General features: G+C 37.3%; 1 pseudogene; it reads left to right on the top strand.

Moving 5' to 3' along the window:
• Positions 1–4,194: 4,194 nt before the first annotated feature.
• On the top strand, positions 4,195–4,312 carry LOC124557594 (annotated as a pseudogene).
• Positions 4,313–4,881: the final 569 nt, after the last annotated feature.

The raw sequence follows: 4,881 nt of genomic DNA, 5'->3' as shown, positions 1-4,881 counted from the left end.
ATTTAGAAAATATTTCGTATGCAGAATATATTGAAGTAACAGAAATTGAGGAATGTGTGACGAAATGCTGTTTCATACCATCAGGTGAAGCACTGTCAAAATAATAACCAGAGGTAAACACAGAACTAAGAAATAAAGAAACTCTGTATGACACAATACCTAGCCAACATAGGATTCAAGTCATAAGGGACTTTGAAATCCAAAAACCGAAGAATCCTCCAGACATGTTTGACCTGTAGATGAACAACATGTCTTGGAATGATCTTATAGTCGACCATGATTTGCTATGTAACGAACAAAGTAACTCCGATATTTTAATAATGAAATAAAGCATCATTCCTGTAGAAATTTACAGCATTAGGCTATAAGGCCTTTTAGACACTGGGTCGCAAATCATTGCCATATCACAGTCAGTTTTTCAGTAAACTTCAGACAAATCCGAATAAATATTGGTGTCCATAAATGGGAAAACCAGTAAGCCAATTAAAAGTCAAATACAGGCACAGTTCAAAATTAAAGGACGTGAATTGGAACTTGGTATCTTGATTGCTCCAGATTTTAACACCGAAATGAATTTGGGGATTGATTGATTTGATAAAGAAAAAGTAACTATTCACTGTAGTAAAACAAAAATTGTCAAAATTAACAGTAAATTCGATTATTTGAAACCAGGATATGAAGAAACTGAAATTTCACAAGACACTAAATTTGAGTGATAATGTGAATGAAGGTTTGTCTGGTATTTTTGAAATGTACCATGTTAAAAGCTTAATTGATGACGATCGGAAGCAGGACGGTTTTAAAAAAATCACTGAGAAATTACAGGTTCTTGCAACAGAACAGAAATTTTAACAATTCAACATATTAGAAATAAACCGAGACATATTTTCAGAAAAATCTGGAATACTTAAGAACTTAGAGTACCGTGTCGATGCACTGGCACACTAAGAGATCTTATTCCGTACACTTGTCTAAGAAACAAGCTGTGCAGGCAGCAGCAAATAAAGTGGTGGAATTGGGAGTAATTGAACAAAGCCACAGTGAATATAGGAGTCCCCTCATTACTGTAGATAAGAAAAATGGAGGCGTGCGAATTGTGACTGATGTACGAACTTTAAACAAAATTCTCAAAGAGAAGTAGACCGAGCCGAAAATTTAGATGAGGTTTTGCAAGAAATTCATAACGTACTTCACTTGACTAGCCTTAATTTGATGGCTGGGTGCAGGCAGATTCCGTTGAATGCAGAATCTCGTTGAATACAAAATCTCGCAAATACACCGCATTCCTTTTACATGCTAGAAATTTTTGCCAGTGTAAAGTTGGTACTTTCTATCTGTTTCGGTGTTTATCAGATCTTTAAATTCAGTACTAGGTCGAGAACTAAGTACTAGGTTGATAATGTATGTAGACGACTTGTTGATCGCCACAGAAGAATGGCAAGAGCCCTCTGAATTGTTGAACAAAGTCTTCTCTCCTCTTCATGCAGTGGATGGACGAGACTGTCAGGTTGACTTTCAAAAATTAAAAAGTGAAGAACGAGAAGTAGTGTTTTACACCATCCCCTGCTAACAGAACCCTTTCACATGAATGCAGATAACAGTGCGTATGGAATCGTCCCTGAAATTTTCCAAGAAACCATTAGTACAGAAGAATCATGTAACAAAACAATAGCTTTCGCAAGTAAGACTTTGACTAAATACGAAACGAATAACAACGTATCGGAGAAAGAAGCCTTATCAACCACGTGGGGTTTGAAAAAATTGTGAAATTATGTATGGGAACGTAAAATAAATACCCATACTGACCATAAACCACTAATATTTCAGAAAGATCACCGACTATTAACCTTCAGATTAACCCGTTGGGCATTGTGCCTTCAACACTCTGATTACGAGCTCTGTTACGTCGAAGGCACTAGAAATTATATAGCAGATGTCTTATCTAGATTACTAGAAGATGTAAACTGATTGCCGAAAGAAAGTAATGAAGGCGGTACTTTCCAAATAGAGTTATTCAAGAAAGTGACTGAGAAAAGAAAAATTGAATAGATTTGTAAAAACTTGAGGCATTACCAAAATGAAGATAAAGTTGGGAAATCAGTAAAAGTCAGTTTTGTTTGTGTAAATTACCTACAAAGTCCTAAATAATACAAAATCTTTAAAGGTGTTTTGTATAAACAAAGAAATCTGGATGGGGATGATTGGAAAGTGTATTGGCCGTCCCATTTCGAGACTGAGTTGACAGACTACTTTCACCTTGCATTAGGACACAATGGACTGAAGACATGTATAGCAAAGCTTTCGCGTGTGGTAGCAATAATCAGTAGTGTGGCCAAGAAAGTAGCGGACTGTATAAGGTCGTGTGACGTATGCTACATGGCAAAGGTAGAGAATCTAACAAAACAATGATCTGAATGAAACAGTATACTGTACTTACTGTCGATTGATTTGTACGGACCCTTCCCGAAAACTTCTGGAAGTTGTACATTTTAGCAGTATTCAAAGAATTTTCAAAATTTATAAAGCTTTTGCCTGCCAAGAACGCAACAATAAAGCAGTATTCAGTGGGATGGTTAAAACTGTAATACTATAGGAAAACCTAAATCAGTGCAATCAGATAATAGGCCACAGTTTATTTCAAAGATTAGGAAAGAGGGTATGGAGCAGTACGAAGTCAAAGTAAAACATCATTCGGCCTAACACCCAACAAGTAGTCCAGCTGAACGCTGTATGTGAGAGCTACATAGAATTTGCAGATTTATTGCTACCTCAACTGTTGGGCGTGGGGCAGATTTGTTTCAGAATCTGAAGTGGTCATGACTCCACAGGTTTTACATCATACGAAATTTTGCTAAACAGTAAAAGTATAATAGTAGGGATCTTATAATTTTCATCCAGTGTAGACTTGAGACTGGATGCAAAACAGACATTAGTAAGGGAAAGAATGAAGTAACAAAACGGGAAACATATATTAGAGGTATGATTTAACCTCAAAGTTAGTGAGTTCAACATTAGAGGTTCTGTTCTCGTCAAAACCCATGAAAAACCTAGCGAATTAAATCACGAAATTTCCAAAATTAAATGTATTTATAACGGCCCGTTTGAAGTGCAAGCAATTCCTCACACTAATGTATACTATTTGGTGTACCCAAAATCAAAGAAATCCATAGGTGTTCGTAATATAGGGGATTTGAAACCTCATGTCCACGGAACATAATAAAAGGAAACACTGTTTGAAAACAGGACATGACTAACAGGTACTATATTATAATATGCTTATTTTTCAAAATGTATTTTGTAACAAATACTATACTGTTGTGAAGACTGTTATAATATTTCTAATATATGTCTATAAGTTTCAGATTCTTAACTATGTAACTGTGCATAAAATGAAACGAACATTTCAAAGAAGTGAAATAACATGCTACAAGACTGCATTTCATAAAGAGCTGGAGCTTAGTAACATGGACTGCCAACGTGTGAAATAGGCAGCATGGTTTTTGATGAGTGAATAGAACACAAAAGTGGGTTTCAAAGGGACTGTCAAAATTCTCAGCGGATAGCCAACTGTTTCCTTGATAAAACAAGGTTCATAATTAAAAATATTGCGTTGAACTACCTGAAAACATGAAGAGGCAGTGAAAAAGTTTATGCTTGTTTTGTGTTATTTTGTTAAACTGCATAAAATTTATGCAGTCATAAGTACCAATCTGGCGAAAATAATTTTCCCTAATAGGTTTTCCCGTACGGAAACTAAAAGTAAAATCTGTATTAACACGTTGAAAATTATAAAGCTGAACAGTTAAATACTTCCTTTGAAGGAAAGTAAAGGAAATAGATTAAAATTCCTGGAAGAAACGTATATACTGGACACATTGCAAATAATATTCATGTAAAAGTCTGTACCGCATATTCTCTCTTGTATTTATGTACTGTATGTTATCGTATTTGCAAACTGTAACTGATGTTGTTCTTCTATGAATGAGATAAACAATATTGTTCGTATTGCTGTTTCCCTACAGTATATGCTGTTATGATGTCTTTGTAGATCTTTTCCTTCTTTGCCGGGCTCTGAGGTGCTACGGATGATTCACTGATGCATTACTGACAGGAATCATCACTGAATCATACGGCATGTGTAACACCAGTATCGATATTCTCTATTCTTATCTCATATAAATTTTGCTTCACTCAGCCAACGGCCTTGCCGCAGTGATAACACCGGTTCCCGTGAGATCACCGAAGTTAAGCGCTGTTGAGCTGGGCCAGCACTTGTGTGGGTGACCATCCGATCTGCCAAGCGCTGTTGGCAAGCGGGGTGCACTCAGCCCTTTTGAGGCAAGCTGAGGAGTTCCTTGATTGAGAAGTAGCGGCTCCGGTTTCGAAAACTGGCATACGGCCGGGAGAGCGGTGTACTGACCACATGCCCCCTCCATATCCGCATCCGGTGACGCCTGAGGGCTGAGGTCGGTACCGTTGGAGCCTCCATGGCATGTTCGGGAGGAGTTTCGTTTTTAGTTGCTTTACTCAATGTGCCATCTGTATAATCATGCTCCTTCATTATTTATAACCCTTTATGTAATTCTAATTAATGCATGGATGTAATTTCAAAAGCAGTGTTCTGTAAAAGAATATAAATGTTAAACTATTACTTGTAATCCTGGTTCATGCATAGGGGGATGTAGGTGTGTAGTCACGTAAAACATGGGGGGAAATCCCTCTCCAACGAAACTGACTTGGCGGGAATAGAAGAGGTGGACTTGGTGGTCGAACTGTAAGGCTCCTTTGTGGCAGGAGTTAACAGGTGACCGGCTGGCAAAGTATTCGCATCTTGTGAACTGAACGAGGCCAGAAGAACTGCGAGATTGAACAATGTAGCTT

This window comes from Schistocerca americana, chromosome X, assembly GCF_021461395.2.
Source record: "Schistocerca americana isolate TAMUIC-IGC-003095 chromosome X, iqSchAmer2.1, whole genome shotgun sequence".
Lineage (NCBI taxonomy): Eukaryota > Metazoa > Arthropoda > Insecta > Orthoptera > Acrididae > Schistocerca > Schistocerca americana.
Note: the sequence above shows the minus strand (reverse complement) of the source record. Positions and strands in the feature narration are given on the sequence as shown.